We start from the raw sequence: 24,291 nt of genomic DNA, 5'->3' as shown, positions 1-24,291 counted from the left end.
GCGAAGAAATCGCTCAAAAATACTAGAATGCCACAACCATCTGCTCTACCTATGCTTGTTGGCACCATCACAAGTCACGCCTTGGCACACAAATTTCTAAACCAATTTGCATAAATCCATCAAGATAGAACATCACGAGATGCCGCGTTGCTATTCCTTTTTTCCTTTTAGAAAAGAATTATTTTCTTTTGGGTGGTTGAATGAATGGTTAACCAACTTTGTATCGTCAGCAGACTGGGGATCCATATATACCGTTATAGATAGAACATCAAGTTGCAGAAGCAACTAGTACATACGTTAGTGATAGGCGAGACGAGAGTAGACCAATATAGAATTCCATCACACTACGCTATGATGGTTAACCAATATAACTTAACCCCTTTTATCCCAAAAACTTTTACCAGGATTCTGTCCACACTGTTCTATTCTGATCTATTACCAGCAGTCAGGACTGAGTGAGTTGCAAAAAACATCGACACATCAGGTAAGGTTTGCAGGAACCACACATTTATGGAATTGTGCCAAAAAGCACTAATTGTTTTCATAATTTTTTGCAAAAAACACTAGTCGCCAGCTTAGGCCGTTTTGAGCACGGTTATGACAGGTGGGTCCCGTCAGAAGGGGTGACGTGGCAAAAAAATAGTCAATTACATCCCGCTACAGTTTTATTTTGCAAAAGGACCCCTGAAAAAAAAAGCAATCGGGTCCTCCAGTCCGGTGGTGGACGCCGGAGGCCATTCCCAATTACATCCCACCGCCCCGGTGGTGGACGCCGGCGGCGGGGCACAGGGGATGTCCGGCGTGGTCTGGGACGGGCAAGAGGGCGTGGATCCAGCGGCGGTGTCGGTTAGGACGGCGAGGCAATGGAGCTCCAGCGGCGGCTTGAGCATCAGTGGCCATGGATGAGCTCCGGCTGATCCAGCTTGGGCATCGAGCAGCCATGATTGAGCTCCGGTGTCGTCGGCTTGAGCATCAGGCACGCATCAGAGAGAGATGGGAGAGATTGGGGAAGGCAACGACCTCAGAGAGAGATGCGAGAGATAGGGGAGGGCACCGCCGGCAGCGGAGCTCGCAGTCGAGGGACATGGACCGCACCTCCATGCCCACTGTCAGTGGATTTGCCTCGTTGATGCGCAGCTCCGGCCGGAGCTCATCCATGGCCGCCGTTGTCGCGCCTCCTCTTCACGCCTACACGGGCCGTCATCGCGCGTCCTCTTCTCCTCGCCGGAGCCGATGCAGGTGAGCAACAAGGGGAGGCCGAGGCCGGGGAGTGGGAGGAAGGTGGGGGCGGGGAAATAGAGGAGGAGAAGGAGAAGGAGGCGGGGCGTCACGGAGCCGTCGTCCATGCTGAGCTCGCCGGCCGGGAGCTCGTGCGCACGGCTGAGGAGATGACCTTATCCTCTCAGGCTCTTTTTCAAATCAGTCCCTGTTATTCTGTCTATTTGCGAACCGTTATGTTGTGCCACGTCACCCCTTCTGGCGGGACCCACCTATCATAATCATGCTCAGAACGGCCTAAGCCGGCGACTAGTGTGTTTTGCAAAAAATTATGAAAAAATTAGTGCTTTTTGGCACAATTCCGTAAATGTGTGGTTCCTGCAAACCTATCCTGAATTGTCGATGTTTTTTGCAATTCACTCGTCAGGACTCAATTTTCTAAAAGGAAAGAAGATTCAGCACTAAAAAATCAGGGCGCGGGACAGAGCCAATGTGTTGGTTGCCATTCTATGCTGATGTTGCGGTGGATTTGCTAACTTTTGGGTTGTGCGTAACTAGACGTATACCATTTCCAACAACCCTAGCCGTCCTCACTGATTTTGCTCCTTGAAAAATATATGATTTGTCATCATGAATGTCGGTTGAAAACTTGAGACATACTTCAATTCTCCGCTTAGCTTAATTAGCTGGTATATACCATGACTGGACTGATGCAGGCATTACCAAGTTAATTATGTGCAATATGGTGTACTTACTAGCATACATTACTCTATCCTAGGTAGGATGGTTAATTAACCAAAAAAGTAGGGCACGCCGTCTCAGAGAGCATATGCAGTGCACTCTCATTAACCATGGAGCGGTATCCGGACTCAGGATTCCAAAAATCATGGGAGTGAATCGCCGCAAGTTCTACAAATCATCATGTATTGAATAAAAAACATGACATCTATTAGAAAACACAAAGTATTTGTCTATCCATGTTGTGATGGATGACGGGTTGGGTTATTACCAAGTAAATGTTGGCCACTATATGATTGTTTGACTAGGTCTCCACAAAGGTGAAAGGTCCCATGTACACACACACACACACACATAGGAGTACCACGTTTGTTATATACTACGGGAGTATACGAGTGCCTATCCCAGATTATACCCACTTCTTCAGCATGATGGTCACACTTCATGGTCTCACTGGATACCTAGTCTATATTGTGGTCATGATGAGGCTGTGGTGTTTGGTGCTCACAGCTGCCATATCAACCTTCCTGAGAGTCAAGGAGAAATACAGATGGTTGGCGGCCTCGGTCACCATTGTCCTTCTCTTCGTGCTGAAGGATGTGATGTGGCTTGCTCTGATCTTGGGATTCACCTCCACCTTGCCTTCCAGTGTCTCCGACATGATGGCCACACTTCTTGGCCACCTTATCTATATGGTGTGCATGATGGGGGCGTCACTTCTGGTGCTTATCATGGGCCTCTTCGTCTCCAAGACGGCACTGGTGTCGCACTCACAGAACGAGTGTCCCAATTGGTCATTCATGATAACCATTGGCCTCGACTTGATGGTGATGGACATGTGCATGAAGCAATATAGTGTCCCCGACACAATGGCCACATTTCTTGGCCTTGCTGGTAACCTTATTAGCATGATGGCCACACTACCACTTGAACTTCTGGCGCTGCCCTTTCTGGTGGCAATGTCGTTTCTGCTGCTCACGGGCATAGGTCTTGTCACAATATTGCTTCTGCCAGCCACACACAATTACCCCAAGTTGATGTTTGTTTGCATCCATTTATTTATCCAAGCTCCTTCCTTTTCTTATTTACACTTGTATATTAAATTTGTTTTTTTAGAGAACGAACTGCTGGGTGGATGGTAGGTTCATGTTCGTCTGAGTATATTTATTTTTCTGAGGACGTGGTATAGTATGGTTTCTGTTTTTTGGCTCAGTGCTGGTGGTTATATTTCTTCCAAATAATACAAATAATTACAATAGAAAACAAACTTAAACTATATAGTACTACAAGAAGCAAGCCAGCCAGCCTTTTACAACAACCCACTCTCCGTTTCTTGCTCCTTAGGGCATCTTCAACGCCGACCCTCAAACCGACCACATACGTCCGGACCGCGGAAGTCATCCAATGCAGACTTGTATCAATCCGCGGCATGGTCCAGACGTACTTCCTCCCGCAAACCGGAGACAAAACATGAGAGGCTTTGCGGGCGTCCGGACAATAACCAATCCCGTCTCTGACCGTCCTGGCCCACCCAAACCCCCTCCGTCCTCGCCCGCGTGCGTTTCCGCCCGACGCCAGCTGCCCCGATTCATGTCACTTTAGAGCCCACCGGCTTTTTGTAGGCACTGGAGTGGATTTTCCAGGGAGGGCATGTTGTCGCTACGGAGAATAATACTGTAATAGCATTTGCAAAGACAATGACGAGACTAGTCACTAACAACCCCACTCTGTTTTTAAGGGGCAACAGTAGGTGAACTACCTACCACAGTTTATTAAGACTTCCAAAAGTACAAATAATTACAAGAGAATGAAAAACAAAAGCTATATTACAAGAAGCCGGCTAGCCACTTGATGTTAAAAATGTGCTAATTTCAAGAACGGGTGAAGTACAACATGTCCCAATTGCAGATGAGGACAATTAGTAAGACTATAAGACGCACCATGACTGGACTGACACACGTATATATTACTACTCCCTCCGTTCCAAAATAGATGACTCAACTTTGTACATCATCTATTTTGAAACGGAGGGAGTATATTTTAACCATGTATGATGAGTTGAACACCATGTTGGGTGCCATATGATGTGATTACCAGGCTTTTTTTTCCCATCCTAGCTAGATATAAAAAAAATGTTTGAAAACTCAAATTATTTGTGTAACCACCATGCATAGATGATGTGTTTGGTTTACAAAGTAAACTATTGGTACTAAATGATTGATAAGTAGGCAATCTCAAAGGCACAAAGTTGAAAGAAGCAACCAGCAGACACTATGCTATATATATTGGAGTAGATCAGTAGTCGAGTGCCTACCTAAAGTAGTCTTAGATTTCTTGCTCACTTATTCGATAAGATGCCCACACTTCTTGGCCTTGCGGGCCACCTCGGCTACATCATCTGCATGATAGTGTTGTCAACCGTGGTGTTTGAAGCTGCCAAGTATGTCTTTCCATCTCTGGAGAAGTACCCCGTGTTGATGTTGCCGTTGGGCATTGCCCTCTCCTTCGTGCTGAAGCATAGGCTCTGGCCTGCTCTCATCTCTGAATTCCATTTCACCTTCCCTTCGAGTGTTTCCAAAATGGTTGGCCTTGCTGGCTACCTCTTCTATATCATATGCATGATGTCGTTGTCATTTGGAGTGCTTGGAGCTGCCTTTCCATCTTTGGAGAAGTACCCCCTTTTGATGTTATCTTTAGGTGTTGCTCTCCCCATCATGCTAAGTACATGATATTTCCTGCTCTAGTATCCAAATTCCACTTCACCTTACCTTCCAGTGTCTCCCTAATGATAGCCACACTTCTTGGTCCAGCTAGCTACCTCTTCTATATCGTGTGCATGATGGTCTTGTCGTATGTGGTGATGGCAGCTGTCATGTTCGTCGTTCCTTCTCCATCTCAAGAGAAGTACGCCTTGTTGGGTGTGCCGCTGGGCATTTCCCTTCCGTTTATGTTGAAGAACATGTTGTGGCCTGCTCTAATCTCTGAATTCCCCTTCACCTTGCCTACCAATATCTCCGAAATGATAGCAAAGGTTCTTGGGTACCTCATCTATGTCACATGCATGACTGGGTTATCTTTGCTTCTGCATGGCATAGCCTACTCCGTCTGGAGTGAAGCACTACGGTCGCCTACTGTGAAGGGGGTCCCTTATTGGATATACGTGACCGCCTGTGGCATCACTATAGGTGTGGTGATGGATAATTTCACGAAGCATTTTAGTGTGTCCGCCTTGATGGCCATACTTCTTTTCCTCGCTGGCTATCTCATCTATATTTGTGTGCATGATGATGTTGTCGTCTCTCGTATTCAATGCCATCATGGTCCCTGTTCTACCTATTCTGCTGCCGTGGATGTTGAAGTACAGGAACTGGGCACCCAGGATCATCGCCGGGATCACCTTAGTTGTGAATGATATGCACGGCTTGACTCTGATTCCGGAGCCTACTTTTATTTCGGAATTTCTCTCCACCATGCTTTTCAGTGTGTCGAACATGAAAGCCACATTTCCTGGCTATGTCGTCCATATGGTGTGCATGGTGGCTATGTTGTATTTGCTGCTCATTGTAGCCACTGGGGCCATCTACAAATTACGCCTTTGGCGGCCAACGCGACACTTCCACACTGGGTTGATGCTCAGCATAATTGTCGGCCTCACCCTTCTGTTGTTGACTGTGATGTGGCGCACACCATTCGAGGAGCCTTCCAATGACGCCGACATGGAAACCACATTTCTTGGCCTCATTGGCTACCTCATCTACATCGGCTGCTCCGTGGAACTATCATATTGGATGTTGGTTTGTGTCACGGAAGTTGTAGAATTAGTTAGGACGGTCGGCCTTGTAAAAATAGTTAGAATGATTCCGTGGCCAAATACTTTTTACAAATTTTCATTGGGCGAAGTCAGGAAAGCATAGACCAAAGGTGAAAACACAATTGCATTGTTGTTATAGTACAGACTTATAAATAAAACATTTGTTATTGGCTGATGTCGACTAATGCAACAGTATGTATACCAACATACTTACTCTATATGCTGTGGCCAATGGCATCATGCTCGTGGTGCTGAATATGTTCATGAATACATTTCTGGTGGCAGAGTTGTTGCTTGTGGCCATATGGCTGGGCGCCTTGTTCCAGATACTACTTCCACCTTCAGGGCAGGGCAATGAAAATTATGTTGGATCTGGATACAACGGCTAAGAATTGTACTCTGGTCCCCGGCATGAAAGCCGTACTCATTGGACTGGCTGACCTCATAGACAATTGCCGCATGTCGTACTTGGTGATGAGGAGTCTAAGGCAACAATTCAGAGCCTCTTCCATGTGCAAAAATAAAATAAAATCAGAGCCTCTTCATCCACACGGTTCTGATCCCGATGACTCTCACAGGCGGCATCATGTACTATGGATCAAAAAGTCAAATTCGGAGTTGTATAATTTTGTATTGAACAGTCTTTCATTCTGTATTCTAGGGGGAAAAACCCAACACAACACCTTCTGTGCGTAGGAATACATTTAAAAGGCATTAGCAGTTCGAAGAGAAGACGTCGGAGTGCAACTGAAATCGGTTGAAAGATTAGATATCTCTGCTCATTGTCTGTAGGTCAGTATATATTTGTGTTCAAAAAGATTCTAATTGTACAATTGAAATCATAATTAAGATGGGACGTCATTTTGCTGGTGCTACTGCTAGGACGTCTGAGCCTGAGGATACAGCGCAAGTCACATATATGAAATACTCCACAGTACCTTTGTCGTCTATCTCGTTGACGTGAGCAGACTCGAAAATAAATTATTTCTGGAGCTCATCACTTCAGTAGCTGGGCCTGGGGATACTTGAAGTTCCCTTGGCATTGCCATCACTAGTGAGTTGTGACAGGGTATTTGGACATCAGCATCGTACAAGGCATTTCGTCGAACAGCTCAGGTGCAAACGCCAGACCAGGCTGTCTCAATTGCTAGGCAGTGAAGGAATCTCATTGTCTAAGTTGTAGCAGAGTACCTGATTTGCAGGTCCTCTAGTTCGTATGAGGCTGGTGGCCATCGACGGGCATCTAAGACCGCGCCGGCGCCGGTGGAGGCGCTGACCCTAAAGTGCAAATTTGTGAGGACTATTATGTATGTGATGTAACAGAGTTTGTCTCACACTCAACACTACCACGTATATCAAATAGCAGTGACAAACTAGTATCAGTAGACCAACTCTCAAATTCCTTCACACTGAATGTTAAATTGTGATTCAAATTCTAGTATCGTGTTGGATTAGACGTAGTACACCCCACCTCTTCGTCAAATTCGACATAGTTCAACGAATTTCTAAAAATCTCCCATTCATCCTACCTCTGGGAGTAAACCTGCGCTTTCAAGAATGTTCTAGGAAAGAGGGATGCTGTCGTTAGGAAGAAGAATATTTGAACATGGTTTAGAAAGACACATCTGGGTAAACGAGGACTACTGGAACAGGACCTCCAATAACCCACTCTGTTTTTAAAGAGAGATTAGTAGGTGAATTACCCCGCAATTTCTCAGAGATTTTAAAAAGTACAAATAATTGCAAGGGTAAAAAAACAAAAGGACAAAACCTACTCCAGCTAGGGGTCGTTGCTGGGCTTAAAAATATACATAACATGTACTTATATATAAACTTGCCCTTGCATCAATCCATCGGTCGAAACAAATCTGGGCCTATCCACTTGATCCTACAAAAAATTGCAGAGTAAGACGAGTGTAAAGTCAATAACAGTTGAGGCACAAAGCACATCATAATTGCTGACTAAGACAATCAATAATACTAAAGCGCACCATGGCTTGGACTGACGCACGTGTTGCTACATACAAACCAAATGTGTGACGACTAAGTTCGGTGCCATATGGTGTAACATATAGTACATTTTAGTCTGTCCGAGCTACAAGTCAATAGTAGGTCAGGACCATGGCTTGGAATCAATAATACTAAAGCGCACCATGGCTTGGAATATAAAGTTTGTGTAACCACCACCATATGGTTTACAAAGTATTGTTGAGTAGGTCAGGACCAATTTTCACTAACTATGCTATATATGTAGGAGTACAATCAGTAGTCGAGTGCCTTTCCCAAAGTAAGACATTTTCACTAACCATGGCTTGGTTTCGCTGGCTATCATGTATGTTATCATTGAGCACATGCTGGCAATCTTCGCTTTTGCAGGCAACTAACATGCTAGTTGTCATTTTCAAGATTTTTGGAAGTAGTGTGAGTGGTTTTATTGTTCAGAGTACAATTTTGAACAACGCTAGGTCTCTTATGACAAATTGGACATTTAAAAAGTACAATTTGCATAATTGGTTGTTACCAAGTCTTGCTCTTTCATCCAATGGTTAAGACATAAGACAAAGTTTGGGCTTAACTGGCCCTCTTTAAAAAACGTAGCCAATTGCAGACTAAGACAATTAATATGATCGAATCAAGAACGGTAGCTGGCGACACCTCATGACTTCATGGAGCCCGTATTACTACATGTAAACAGATATTAATGCTCATTATGCATATGATTAATTAAGTTGGGTGCCACATGGTGTAACATACATTATTATTTTGTTGCTAGATGTGTGAAAAGTACAGGTTATCGCGCCACATAATTAGTCCTTTTTTTTCCAAAAAGGATATATAATTAGTCCTGGGACATAACTAGGGTGTAGCAGATATATGACGATCTACATTTGTTTACAAGGCACAATGATCGACCTCCTCTGCTTTTATACCGATAATCTAACGCTGGTTTATCAGTATAAATTATTCATTTATAACCATACTTATGGCGATACCATGTAGGATGTAATCATGCAAACGCTAGCAAACTTTGTTTTGCATGCATCTTTTTGGAGGTGATGATGCTCCTGAAATAAATATAAATATTGGATATTCTCTGTATCATGGCTTGGTCTTCCTTTTTCATTTTAATCTACTCTTTTATCTAATCATCTGTTTCCACTTGTATGTATACTTTTATCTAGTTATCTAATCCTAATTTTTATTTTTATCTTTTCAATTTATAATTGAGCTTGTTAACTGGTCTTCACTTTTTTTTAAACTTATTGCATCTACCTGGTCCTATCGCTTCCTTTGTTATTTATTACAAATATTTATGTATGGTCCTACTTTTTTTACATTACCATCTAGTTATCTCATAAAAACAATTGATCAGCTGATATTTGTTTATCTATTTTGCGACTTGTATTTCACGCACATTATTAAGTGTATATATAATAACAGATTAGTATATCCGCTACTGCATGAATTGTGAAGTTAAGTGTTGTCCATGGGTGTATCTGAAAGTGGTAAAGTTCAACAAGCAGGAAAATTTCCGAGTGTCTTTCGCTGTGACATGTTGGTATATTGTGTTTTTTTCCCTGTCTCCGAGTGTCTGGCAGCGCCAAGCCACATCTCTATATATATATGTGTTGAGATATCAGCTGATGCAACAGCAGCGCCAGTTTCAACCTAGCTAGCTTAGTTTTGGTCTCATCAATTTAGAGCTGTTGCTTCCTAAACCTAGCTAGCAAGCCAAGCTACCCAACCAATGGTGTCCAAGGACTTGTGGGCCGGGGTTGGATCAGCTCTGGCGTTCTTAGCTGGCCTCATCACCTTGGCAGTGAACCAGGTCAGGATCAAACTGTTTATCAATAAGATCACCGCTTCCTTTAGCTCAACCGTACAAATCACCATCCCTGAGTACACAGCCAACCGTTTCGAACGCAATGAGTTGTTCACTGCGATCGAGGCCTACATCTCCGACCATTGTAGCGATCGGGCGCGCAAGCTCAAGGGCGAGCTTGGCAGTGACGAACAGAAACCCCATTTATTTGTTGATGACGAACAGGAGATCATTGACACCTTCGAAGGCGCCACACTCTGTTGGTACGCCTACACGGAGCAACCAAGGTCCAGCGTCGTCGTCCAAACCCCCGGTGACGAGGAGCGCCGCTTCTACCGAGTTGCATTCCATCGCAGCTTCCGCGATAAAGTCAAAGATTCATATCTGCCCCACGTCCTTGGAGAGGGCCGCACCGTCATCGCCAACAACCGCCAGCGCCGCCTCTTCACCAACAACCCAGATGGAGAGACTTACTGGAGCCATGTGGCGTTCCAGCACCCGGCGACGTTCGATACGCTTGCCATGGACCCCATGGAGAAGCAGGCCATCATCAACGACCTCAATGCCTTCCGGAAAGGAAAGCATTACTACGACAAGGTCGGTAAGGCATGGAAGCGTGGGTACCTGCTCTTTGGGCCCCCCGGCACCGGAAAATCCACGATGATCGCCGCCATATCCAACCACCTTGAGTATGATATCTACGACCTCGAGCTCACGGCGGTCAAGAACAACATAGAGCTCCGGAAGCTCTTCATTGAGACGAAGGGAAAGTCCATCATCGTCATCGAGGACATTGACTGCTCCGTCGACTTTACCGGCAAGCGCGGGGACAAGAAGTCTGGTGGTGAGAGCGATAACATGAAGAAAGAGCGCAAGCAGGACGCCGATGGCACCAAGCTGACCCTTTCCGGGATGCTCAACTTCATTGATGGGCTGTGGTCGGCGTGCGGCGGCGAGCGTATCATCATCTTCACCACCAACCACAAGGACAAGCTGGACCCAGCGCTGATCCGGCCAGGTAGGATGGACAAGCATATCGAGATGTCTTACTCGCTTCGAGGCCTTCAAGGTGCTGGCCAACAACTACCTGGACATCACCATCAGCGCCCACCATTTCTTCGAGCTGTTCACGGAGATAGGTAAGCTGCTGCAGGAGGTCGACATGTCCCCGGCGGAGGTTGCCGGGTACCTGATGCGCACGGAGGAGGAGGATGCTGACGCATGCCTCAAGCGCACGGAGGAGGAGGATGCTGTCGCATGCCTCAAGCGCACGGAGGACGAGTATGCTGACGCGCGCCTCAAGCGTCTCGTGGAGGCTCTGAAAAAACGCCAAGGGCAACGCGGCCACGGATAAAGCGACAGCGAAGGAAGAAATTGTCCATACAGATGTTTGAGGCAGCCGAAGCTAAATGGCAGATATACGAGAAGAAGAATGAAAGGACGAAAGCCGGCCGCGTGTTAGCACTTAGCAGTACGTCTTTTGAAAGTGTGTGTTGCCGCATGGCCAGGTGATCAAAATTGAAACTTGATGCATTTAATTTATGCATTTAATTTGTTCTCGTTTAGGCTGTAGTTGGTGTTTGTATGTGTGATCTACTCAAAACTTGTGCAACCTAGCCATGCATTTACGCGCGGTAATACTCCTCATGTCTTATTATTGGGAAATTTGATTAAAGATATAATTTTCTTTGAATTTTATACTATGCCTTGTACCCTCTCCGTTTCATTTTAGCGGTCATTAATCATGCTGTCTACTCCAAGTGCATAGTGTTGGCGCAGCCCCCTCTCTCTCTCTGAACGAAGGTAAAATAAGCACTTTTTACTGGCGACCAACGCCCCGGCGCACGAAACGCCTCCGCTTTCCTGTTATATATATGCACGCGTACCACGCATAACAAACGGATTATAAAGCCGGCTTTGTAGCTAGCCTAGGCAGCGCAGTACCCACGCAAGATGTGTTCACCCAGCGCACGAACGCCTGATGACTCGGTTTCCCTCAACGTGCGCCGCTGCTCATCCGCGGGACCTCCGCACCATCGCGCCCGCTGCAACTACCCATTGCTACACGACCTAGCACTACTGTGATGGACTCGACGCGAGCAAACTCACACACCACCACACACACACACACGTACACACGCAGCTGCGCCCCGCACGTCCTTCGCGCACCCGACGCGCCCGACCGCATCAGATGCCGTGGCTTATTCCAACACATAGGATGCCGGAGACTTGAGCAGTGCCATGTGTCTGTTTGGTGCAAAGCTTCCAGCTGCTATCTCAACTTGTTTATTGCTAGGATGCACTACGGACCACGACTTGGGCGGTGTTGCGCAACACAGCATGGATAGGTTTTGGGATAATATATGCAGTAGCTACTCATGTGAGGGTTCTACCGGGTAACCAAGAGATGGGGTCTAGCGACTGGGCGACTGGGCGGGCGACCATGCGCCCGACCGCGGCTAAGTCGTCCAGCGCCGGCGATCAACGGCGGGTCGGCGGCCGGTTCTGGGGGCTTGCCAAGACCGACGACGACGAGGAGGATGAGGATGGGGAGGCAGCACCGGTGGAGTCGCCGCCGTCTCCCTCTCCTTCGGATCTTATTTGTGAGTTTTTCCATTCAAGTTATAGCGAAGAGGAGGTGGCTACTACGATCGATCGGGTTCTACCACCGGACGATCCGGCACGTATAGGTCTTCACGTGGGCGAGAAGATCGAGATGATCCGGCGCGTTGTTCATCGGAAGACGGCGGCGTCGGCGATCCGGCCTTGGAAAGGGCCCATTCCTAAGGTGAGTCTTCCAAATCTTACATTATTTGATATGATTAGGCCGGAATCTTGGATCACGGTGAAGAAGCGGAAGAGTGGGAGGCGGCACGCCGGTCGGCAGGCGTCAGCGGTGCCCGTCATGGCAGCGGCGGCGACCGAGATCTCGACCGCGAGGGCAATCCGTTTGAATCAGTTGCTGGGTGCGGCTGGGCCGGTTCGGACGGATTCGGGCCTGAGTGAAGTTGGGCCGGTGTCAGATGGGTATGAAGCCCATGCTGATCCAGGTCGCTCTTCTGCCCCTTTCGGTATCGATGCCCCATGCACGTACGAGGGCGAGCGTGTTTTGTGTCCTGCGCCGTCGCCTCTTCTGTCTAGGGTTCGCAAGCTTGGGACGCGTGGTTTCCCGATTTGCGGAGCTAGTCGGGCAAGGAGGATTCCTCCACTCCCGGATATGGCCGGCCGTGGGGCTGCTCCGCCGCCTGCTGGGAAGCCCACCGGTGCGGTGGGAAGGGGCGGGGCAGTTCCGCCGCCGCCGGCGGGGCCTGGGCAAGGTGCTCTGGGGCCGCCCGGACAGAGGCCGCCGGCGGGCGGTGGTGGCGCGCCAGGTCTTCCGGGCCGGGGTGCTTCTTATCAGGGCGTCCGGCCACCGGGGCAACAGCTCCCTGCTGCTGGGCGGGGCGGGCCGAGGCCGCCTGCGCCGGGTGCGGCGCCCGGAGCTATACCGGCAGCGGGTCGTGCTGGCATGCGGCCACCGGCGCCGGGCGTGGCCGGGGTGGCTCCGGCTGGTCATGGTGGTACTGCCCTTGGGGTGGTGCAGACTCCCTCTGGTGGTCCGCCTCGCGCCGCACCTCCGCCCCACTACGTTGCAAGGCCGCCTCAAAACCGCGTGGGTCCATCACAGACGAGGACGAACTCTAGTAACAGAGACCCCAAGGATCCGCCCCGAGGCCAGTGGGGGGATGATGGGTATGATGTGTATGGTGAAGGTCAGCACCGAGGTTCCTCTTCCACAGGAGGAGGTCGTGGATATGCCTGGGAAAGTGACGGGTCTGCTGAGAGACCGTTTCTCGGCCCGACAGGTGGTTTTGTCGAGGGGGCCTCCGGCCCGGATCACCGTCAGAGAGGAGGCTTTCGTGGCCATTTTGGTGGTCGGGGTGGGGGCCGTGGGAGATTTCGTCGACCGCCCCCACCCAGGGCAGTTGACCCCGCGGCGTCTACTGTCGAGTCCGACCATACTTCCACTGAGCTTCCTTCCCAGGTTGATGGAGGTGGTGACTGCCTTGGCCAGTGTTGACGTTCCTGAGGCTGGGACGGTGGATGAGGGTACCGACAGGTCTGATGTCGAGAGGGCTTCCAAATATGCTCGTAAGAAGGAGAGGATGATTTGTTACCGTTGTGGTGAGAAAGTCCACTTCATTGCTGAGTGCGTGGCCCAGCTGTGTGAGTTGTGTGGCAAGCCTGCACATGACTCGGGGGAGTGCCCGCTGTTGCGTGACCTGCCTCCGTCGCTTAATATTTATGGAGTCTATTGTGCTAAGCTCATGTTTTTTGAGTCCCTGGCTGCGAGAGAGGTCCCGGAGGAAACCTTGAGCTTAACTACCGGGATTGTGAAAGCGACACAGGGCGAAGTGACTGAGGCACAGATTGTGAGGAGGCTTCAGGAGCTGGCTCCCGGGGATTTTCGATGGGAATTGGTGCTTCTCGAGGACATGATTTTTAAGGTTGATTTCCCAACTGTGGATGATTTGCAGAGATTGTTGAGCTTTGGCTTGTGTAGAGTCCCCGGTACTAAGTGTATCCTGGAGTTTCACGAGTGGAAGCAGGTTGAGCCTAAGGGAAAGCCGCTTACGCAGGTTTGGTTGCGGTTTATAGGGGCTCCATCTAAGCCTCTGCAGGATGCTCGAGTGGTGGCTAGTATGGGCATCATGGTTGGGAAGACAGAAAAAGTGGACATGCCTTTCACACATGCTCATGGGGTGGCCCTGCTTTTAGTGAGTGTGCTGGATATTGAGTTCGTGCCTGATAAGGTCAACTGGACCTATAGGGGAGAGGTGTTCCCGCTAGAGATCGAGTTTGAGGACACTGATTTATTTGCTGATGCGGTTAATGGCAACGATGTTGACATGCACGACAGTGATGGCAATGCGGGGGCCAAGAGGGCACCGTCAGATGAGCCCACACGAGAGGGGTCTAACGGTTCTCAACCAGCTGCTCAGTTGCCTGGGGATGGGGTCGGGGCTGAGCCCGCAGCATCACCAGTGGTGCCCATGGCTACTCTGCGTTTCGGGTCCTTTGAGCCAGCCTCGGCACCTCCTAGACTCTGGAGTGACCGGGTAGAGTCTGATGAGTATCTTGAGCACACGCTCCCTCCGTTGGAGTTCGAGGGGGATGCTATATTTTTCGCTGAACGGTCGGCAAGGACTTTGGTTGGAGCTTCGGAGGGGACACCGGAGGTGAAGGAAATATGCCCTAGAGGCAATAATAAAGTTATTATTTATTTCCTTATATCATGATAAATGTTTATTATTCATGCTAGAATTGTATTACCGGAAACATAATACATGTGTGAATACATAGACAAACAGAGTGTCACTAGTATGCCTCTACTTGACTAGCTCGTTAATCAAAGATGGTTATGTTTCCTAGCCATAGACAAAATAGTTGTTATTTGATTAATGGGATCACATCATTAGTTGAATGATCTGATTGACATGACCCATTCCATTAGCTTAGCACCCGATCGTTTAGTATGTTGCTATTGCTTTCTTCATGACTTATACATGTTCCTATAACTATGAGATTATGCAACTCCCGTTTGCCGGAGGAACACTTTGGGTGCTACCAAACGTCACAACGTTACTGGGTGATTATAAAGGAGCATTACAGGTGTCTCCAAAGGTAGATGTTGGGTTGGCGTATTTCGAGATTAGGATTTGTCACTCCGATTGTCGGAGAGGTATCTCTGGGCCCTCTCGGTAATACACATCACATAAGCCTTGCAAGCATTGCAACTAAGATGTTAGTTGTGAGATGATGTATTACGGAACGAGTAAAGAGACTTGCCGGTAACGAGATTGAACTAGGTATTGGATACCGACAATCGAATCTCGGGCAAGTAACATACCAGTGACAAAGGGAACAGCGTATGTTGTTATGCGGTCTAACCGATAAAGATCTTCGGATGTGATCACGGACATGACGAGGAGTCTCGAAATGGTCAAGACATAAAGATTGATATATTGGAAGCCTATGTTTGGATATCGGAAGTGTTCCGGATGAAATCGGGATCTTACCGGAGTACGGGAAGGTTACCGGAACCCCCCGGGAACTATATGGGCCTTAGTGGGCTTTAGTGGAAAGGAGAAAGGGGCAGCCCAAGGTGGCCGCGCGCCTCCCCCTCCCCTAGTCCTATTAGGGCTAGGAGAGGTGGCCGGCCCCCCTCTCTCTCTTCCCCCCCTTAAGGAGTCCTATTCCAACTAGGATTGGGGGGGGGGGAATCCTACTCCCAGAGGGAGTAGGACTCCTCCTGGCGCGCCCCAAGGCTGGCCGCACCTCTCCCCCCTTGCTCCTTTATATACAGGGGCAGGGGGCACCTCTAGACACACAAGTTGATCCTTGAGATCGTTCCTTAGCCGTGTGCGGTGCCCCCTTCCACCATATTCCACCTCGATCATATTGTAGCGGTGCTTAGGCGAAGCCCTGCGATGGTAGTACATCAAGATCGTCACCACGCCGTCGTGCTGACGGAACTCTTCCCCGACGCTTTGCTGGATCGAATCCCGGGGATCGTCATCGAGCTGTACGTGTGCTAAGAACTCGGAGGTGCCGGAGTAACGGTGCTTGGATCGGTCGGATCGGGAAGACGTATGACTACTTCCTCTACGTTGTGTGATTGCTTCCGCAGTCGGTCTGCGTGGGTACGTAGACAACACTCTCCCCTCTCGTTGCTGTGCATCACCATGATCTTGCGTGTGCGTAGGAAAATTTTGAAATTACTACGTTCCCCAACAGTGGTATCAGAGCCTGCTTTTATGGTTTGATGTTATTTTCACGAGTAGAACACAAGTGAGTTGTGGGCGATACAAGTCATACTGCCTACCAGCATGTCATACTTTGGTTCGGCGGTATTGTTGGACGAGACGACCCGGACCAACATTACGCGTACGCTTACGCGAGACCGGTTTCCCCGACGTGCTTTGCACACAGGTAGCTTGCGGGCGACTGTCTCTCCAACTTTAGTTGAACCAAGTGTGGCTACGCCCGGTCCTTGCGAAGGTTAAAACGGAGTCTATTTGACAAACTATCGTTGTGGTTTTGATGCGTAGGTGAGATTGGTTCTTGCTTAAGCCCGTAGCAGCCACGTAAAACTTGCAACAACAAAGTAGAGGACGTCTAACTTGTTTTTGCAAGGCATGTTGTGATGTGATATGGCTAAGAGATGATGCTAAATTTTATTGTATGAGATGATCATGTTTTGTAACCGAGTTATCGGCAACTGGCAGGAGCCATATGGTTGTCGCTTTATTGTATGCAATGCAATCGCGATGTAATGCTTTACTTTATCACTAAGCGGTAGCGATAGTCGTGGAAGCATAAGATTGGCGAGACGACAACGATGCTACGATGGATATCAAGGTGTCGCGCCGGTGACGATGGTGATCATGACGGTGCTTCGGAGATGGAGATCACAGGCACAAGATGATGATGGCCATATCATATCACTTATATTGATTGCATGTGATGTTTATCTTTTTATGCATCTTATCTTGCTTTGATTGACGGTAGCATTATAAGATGATCTCTCACTAAATTATCAAGAAGTGTTCTCCCTGAGTATGCACCGTTGCGAAAGTTCTTCGTGCTGAGACACCACGTGATGATCGGGTGTGATAGGCTCTACGTTCAAATACAACGGGTGCAAAACAGTTGCACACGCGGAATACTCAGGTTATACTTGACGAGCCTAGCATATGCAGATATGGCCTCGGAACACGGAGACCGAAAGGTCGAGCGTGAATCATATAGTAGATATGATCAACATAGTGATGTTCACCAATGAAACTACTCCATCTCACGTGATGATCGGACATGGTTTAGTTGATTTGGATCACGTGATCACTTAGAGGATTAGAGGGATGTCTATCTAAGTGGGAGTTCTTAAGTAATATGATTAATTGAACTTAAATTTATCATGAACTTAGTCCTGGTAGTATTAGCATATCTATGTTGTAGATCAATAGCTCGTGTTGTTGCTTCCCTATGTTTATTTTGATATGTTCCTAGAGAAAATTGTGTTGAAATATGTTAGTAGCAATGATGCGGATTGGATCCGTGATCTGAGGTTTATCCTCATTGCTGCACAGAAGAATTATGTCCTTGATGCACCGCTAGGTGACGGACCTATTGCAGGAGCAGATGCAGACGTTACGAACGTTTGGCTAGCTCAATATGATGACTACTTGATAGTTTAGTGCACCATTCTTAATGGCTTAGAATTGGGACTTCAAAGACGTTTTGAACGTCATGGAGCATATGAGATGTTCCAGGAGTTGAAGTTAATATTTCAAGCAAATACCCGAGTTGAGATATATGAAGTCTCCAACAAGTTCTATAGCTAAAAGATGGAGGAGAATCGCTCAACTAGTGAGCATGTGCTCAGATTGTCTGGGTACTACAATCGCTTGAATCAAGTGGGAGTTAATCTTCCAGATAAGATAGTGATTGACAGAATTCTCTAGTCACCATCACCAAGTTAGTAGAACTTAGTGATGAACTATAATATGCAAGGGATAACAGATAAAACTCCCAAGCTCTTGTGATGCTGAAATCAACGAAGGTAGAAATCAAGAAAAACATCAAGTGTTGATGGTTGACAAGATCACTAGTTTCAAGAAAAGGGCAGAGGGAAGAAGGGAAACTTCAAGAAGAACAGCAAGCAAGTTGCTCAAGTGAAGAAGCCCAAGTCTGGTCCTAAGCCTGAGACTAAGTGCTTCTACTGCAAAGGGACTGGTCACTGGAAGCGGAACTACCCCAAGTGATTGGCGGATAAGAAGGATGGCAAAGTGAACATAAGTATATTTGATATACATGTTATTGATGTGTACTTTACTAGTGTTTATAGCAAACCCTCAGTATTTGAAACTAGTTCAGTTGCTAAGATTAGTAACTCGAAACGGGAGTTGCAGAATAAACAGAGACTAGTTAAGGGTGAAGTGACGATGTGTGTTGGAAGTGGTTCCAAGATTGATATGATCATCATTGCACACTCCCTATTATTTCGAGATTAGTGTTGAACCTAAATAAGTGTTATTTGGTGTTTGCGTTGAGCATGAATATGATTTGATCATGTTCATTGTAATACGGTTATTCATTTAAGTAAGAGAATAAATTGTTGTTCTGTTTATATGAATAGAACCTTATATGGTTACACACCCAATGAAAATAGTTCGTTGGATCTCGATCGTAGTGATACACATAATCATAATATTGAAACCAAAAGATGCAAAGTTAATAATGATAGTGCAACTTATTTGTAGCACTGCCGTTTAGGTCATATTGGTGTAAAGCGCATGAAGAAACTCCATGCTGATGGGCTTTTGGAATCACTTGATTATGAATCAGTTGATGCTTGCGAACCATGCCTCATGGGCAAGATGACTAAGACTCTGTTCTTCGGAACAATGGAGCGAGCAACAGATTTGTTGGAAATCATACATATTGATGTATGTGGTCCGATGAATATTGAGGCTCGCGACAGGTATCATTATTTTCTGATCTTCACAGATGATTTGAGCAGATATGAGTATATCTGCTTGATGAAACATAAGTCTGAAACATTTGAAAAGTTCAAAGAATTTCAGAGTGAAGTGAAAAATCATCGTAACAAGAAAATAAAGTTTCTACGATCTGATCGTAAAGAAGAGTATTTGAGTTACGAGTTTGGCCTTCAGTTAAAAACAATGTGAAATAGTTTCACTACTCATGCCACCTGGAACACCACAATGTAATGGTGTGTCCAAATGTCATAACCGTACTTTATTAGATATGGTGCGATCTATGATGTCTCTTACCGATCTACCACTATCGTTTTGGGGTTATGCATTAAAGACAGTTGCATTCACGTTAAAAGGGCACCATCAAAATCCGTTGAGACGACGCCTTATGAACTGTGGTTTGGCAAGAAACCAAAGTTGTCGTTTCTGAAAGTTTGGGCTGCGATGCTTATGTGAAAAAGCTTCAACCTGATAAGCTCGAACCCAAATCGGAGAAATGTGTCTTCATAGGATATCCAAAGGAAACTATTGGATAAACCTTCTATCACAGATCCGAAGGCAAGACTTTTGTTGCTAAATTCGGAAACTTTCTAGAGAAGGAGTTTCTCTCGAAAGAAGTGAGTGGGAGGAAAGTAGAAAACTTGATAAGGTAATTGTACCTTCTCCCTTATTGGAAAGTAGTTCATCACAGAAATCTGTTCTTGTGACTACTACATCAATTAGTGAGGAAGCTAATGATGATGATCATATAACTTCAGATCAAGTTACTACTGAATCTCGTAGGTAAACCAGAGTGAGATCCGCACTAGAGTGGTACGGTAATCCTGTTCTGGAAGTCATGCTACTAGATCATGATGAACCTACGAACTATGAAGAAGCGATGGTGAGCCCAAATTCCGCAAAATGGCTTGAAGCCATGAAATCTGAGATGGGATCCATGTATGAGAACAAAGTATGGACTTTGGTTGACTTGCCCGATGATCGGCAAGCAATTGAGAATAAATGGATCTTCAAGAAGAAGACTGACGCTGATGGTAATGTTACTGTCTACAAAGCTCGACTTGTCGCAAAAGGTTTTCGACAAGTTCAAGGGGTTGACTACGATGAGACCTTCTCACCCGTAGCGATGCTTAAGTCTGTCAGAATCATGTTAGCAATTGCCGCATTTTATGATTATGAAATTTGGCAGATGGATGTCAAAACTGTATTCCTGAATGGATTTCTGGAAGAAGAGTTGTATATGATGCAACCGGAAGGTTTTATCGATCCAAAGGGAGCTAACAAAGTGTGCAAACTCCAGCGACCCATTTATGGACTGGTGCAAGCCTCTCGGAGTTGGAATAAACGCTTTGATAGTGTGATCAAAGCATTTGGGTTCATACAGACTTTCGGAGAAGCCTGTATTTACGAGAAAGTGAGTGGGAGCACTACAGCATTTCTGATAAGTATATGTGAATGACATATTGTTGATCGGAAATAATGTAGAATTATTCTGTAAAGCATAAAGGAGTGTTTGAAAGGAGTTTTTCAAAGAAAGACTTCGGTGAAGCTGCTTACATATTGAGCTTCAAGATCTATAGAGAAAGATCAAGACGCTTGATAAGTTTTTTCAGTAAGTACATACCTTGACAAAAATTTGAAATAGTTCGAAATGGAGCAGTCAAAGAAAGAGTTCTTGCCTGTATTACAAGGTGTGAAGTTGAGTAAGACTCAAAGCCCGACCACGGCAGAAGATAGAAAGAAAATGAAAGTCATTCCCTATGCCTTGGCCATAGGTTCTATAAAGTATGTCATGCTATATACCAGATCTATTGTATACCCTGCACTGATTTGGCAAGGGAGTACAATAGTGATCTAGGAGTAGATCACTGGACAACGGTTAGAATTATCCTTAGTGAAATAAGGATATGTTTCTCGATTATGGACGTGACAAAAAGGTTCGTCGTAAAAAGTTACGTCGATGCAAGTTTTGACACGGATCTGGATGACTCTAAGTCTCGATCTAGATACATATTGAAAGTGGGAGCAATTAGCTAGAGTAGCTCCGTGCAGAGCATTGTAGACATAGAATTTTGCAAATACATACGGATCTGAATTTGGCAGGCCCGTTGACTAAGATTCTCTCACAAGCAAAACATGATCACACCTTAGTACTCTTTGGGTGTTAATCACATAGCGATGTGAACTAGATTACCGAATCTAGTAACCCTTTGGGAGTTGGTCACATGGCGATGTGAACTATGGGTGTTAATCACATGATGATGTGAACTATCGATGTTAATCACATGGTGATGTGATCTAGATTATTGACTCTAGTGCAAGTGGGAGACTGAAGGAAATATGCCCTAGAGGCAATAATAAAGTTATTATTTATTTCCTTATATCATGATAAATGTTTATTATTCATGCTAGAATTGTATTAACTGGAAACATAATACATGTGTGAATACATAGACAAACAGAGTGTCACTAGTATGCCTCTACTTGACTAGCTCGTTAATCAAAGATGGTTATGTTTCCTAGCCATAGAAAAAAGAGTTGTTATTTGATTAATGGGATCACATCATTAGTTGAATGATCTGATTGAGATGACCCATTCCATTAGCTTAGCACCCGATCGTTTAGTATGTTGCTATTGCTTTCTTCATGACTTATACATGTTCCTATAACTATGAGATTATGCAACTCCCGTTTGCCGGAGGAACACTTTGGGTGCTACCAAACGTCACAATGTTACTGGGTGATTATAAAGGAGCATTACAGGTGTCTCCAAAGGTAGATGTTGGGTTGGTGTATTTCGAGATTAGGATTTGTCACTCCGATTGTCGGAGAGGTATCTCTGGGCCCTCTCGGTGATACACATCACATAAGCCTTGCAAGCATTGCAACTAAGATGTTAGTTGTGAGATGATGTATTACGGAACGAGTAAAGAGACTTGCCGGTAACGAGATTGAACTAGGTATTGGATACCGACGATCGAATCTCGGGCAAGTAACATACCGGTGACAAAGGGAACAACGTATGTTGTTATGCGGTCTAACCGATAAAGATCTTCGTAGAATATGTAGGAGCCAATATGGGCATCTAGGTCCCGCTATTGGTTATTGACCGGAGACGTGTCTCGGTCATGTCTACATTGTTCTCGAACCGTAGGGTCCGCACGCTTAACGTTACGATGACAGTTATTATGAGTTTATGCATTTTGATGTACCGAAGGTTGTTCAGAGTCCCGGATGTGATCACGGACATGACGAGGAGTCTCGAAATGGTCGAGACATAAAGATTGATATATTGGAAGCCTATGTTTGGATATCGGAAGTGTTCCGGGTGAAATCGGGATTTTACCGGAGTACCGGGAGGTTACCGGAACCCCCCGGGAACTATACGGGCCTTAGTGGGCTTTAGTGGAAAGGAGGAAGGGGCAGCCCAAGGTGGCCGCGCACCTGCCCCCTCCCCTAGTCCTATTGGGACTAGGAGAGGTGGCCGGCCCCCTCTCTCTCTTCCCCCCCTTAAGGAGTCCTATTCCAACTAGGATTGGGGGGGGGGGATCCTACTCCCAGAGGGAGTAGGACTCCTCCTGGTGCGCCCCAAGGCTGGCCGCACCTCTCGCCCCTTGCTCCTTTATATACAGGGGCAGGGGGCACCTCTAGACACACAAGTTGATCCTTGAGGTCGTTCCTTAGCCGTGTGCGGTGCCCCCTTCCACCATATTCCACCTCGATCATATTGTAGCGGTGCTTAGGCGAAGCCCTGCGATGGTAGTACATCAAGATCGTCACCACGCCGTCGTGCTGACGGAACTCTTCCCCGACGCTTTGCTGGATCGGAGCCCGGGGATCGTCATCGAGCTGTACGTGTGCTAAGAACTCGGAGGTGCCGGAGTAACGGTGCTTGGATCGGTCGGATCGGGAAGACGTACGACTACTTCCTCTACGTTGTGTGATCGCTTCCGCAGTCGGTCTGCGTGGGTACGTAGACAACACTCTCCCCTCTCGTTGCTGTGCATCACCATGATCTTGCGTGTGCGTAGGAAAATTTTGAAATTACTACGTTCCCCAACAGGAGGGTGCTTCTCTGGTCCTGGCTCCTCACGTGGACGCGACTACGGTGTCGGCGACTGCGGGCGAGATGGGTCATGGGGGAGGGGGTTCGGGGCAGGTGGCCTCGCCTTCTCCCATCCCCATCCCGATCTCGGTGGCGTCGGTGACGCCGGCCCCGAGGGGGTCGGCATGTGCTGGAGCCTGAGGCAGGCGGGCTCGGCTCATGCTACTCCGGTGGTGGCGGTAACCACCGCGGCAGCAGCTGCGGTGGGGGGGAGCTGGGGCAGGAGGCCCTAGTTCCTCCTTCTTCCCCGACGATAAGGAGGACCGCTTCTCCTTTGCCGTTGGCTCACCCGTCTGAGCCGGCGAGTGGAGTGGGAGGAGGGCGCGGGCAGACGGCCCCCGTCATCCCCTCTTCGCTCATACCCAGGGCCGGGGTCCTCGGTGTGGGGCATACGTCTGATGGGCTCGGGAGCCCGCAGACGCCTTCTCTGGTAACCTCGGTAGACCCTTTGAGGGACTCTGTGCCAGGTTTTACTAGGGAGGAGGTTGTCGCATTCGGCGGGATCCCGGACCCTATCTCGGAGGGGAGACGGATGAGTGCGCGCATCCTTGACATCCCGGAGGTGGATGATATGCAGCAGCGGTGTGCTATGAGGGCGGCCAAGCTTCAGGAGGTTGCATTATCTTCTGGTATGTCCGTCAACTTATCTAATTCCTTATTGCATTTTTCTAATGAGGAGATTATAAATAATGCAAACCAATTAGGAGTTTCACTAGGTGCTACTGTGATAGCCTGGCTTTTTAGGGATGGTAGACTACTCATATCAATAAGGAATTCCTTCTTTTCCGGTAGCCCATTCGGACAGAACTCCAAAGTTAAGCGTGCTCAGCTTGGAGTAGTGTCAGGATGGGTGACCGACCGGGAAGTTGCTCCCGGGTGCGCACGAGTGAGGACAAAGTACGCAGAAAAGACTAGTATTGATCTGTGGGGCCAGTCTAGATCCCGCCAGGAGTAACGACCACCGGCGGGTGTGTCCGGGGCGTTACAGCTACGGACAGTGAGATTACCAATTCGGTTAATGATCTATTAGATTTGGAGGCGGAACATGCCTTAGATA

At 47.2% G+C, this 24,291-nt stretch overlaps 1 pseudogene; it reads left to right on the top strand.

Annotated features, from left to right (window-relative positions):
* Nucleotides 1–9,430: 9,430 nt before the first annotated feature.
* Nucleotides 9,431–11,228, top strand: LOC125541426 (annotated as a pseudogene).
* Nucleotides 11,229–24,291: the final 13,063 nt, after the last annotated feature.

This window comes from Triticum urartu, chromosome 1 (assembly GCF_003073215.2).
Source record: "Triticum urartu cultivar G1812 chromosome 1, Tu2.1, whole genome shotgun sequence".
NCBI lineage: Eukaryota > Viridiplantae > Streptophyta > Magnoliopsida > Poales > Poaceae > Triticum > Triticum urartu.
The sequence above is the reverse complement of the archived record's forward strand: the minus strand, read 5'-3'. Positions and strand labels throughout refer to the sequence as shown.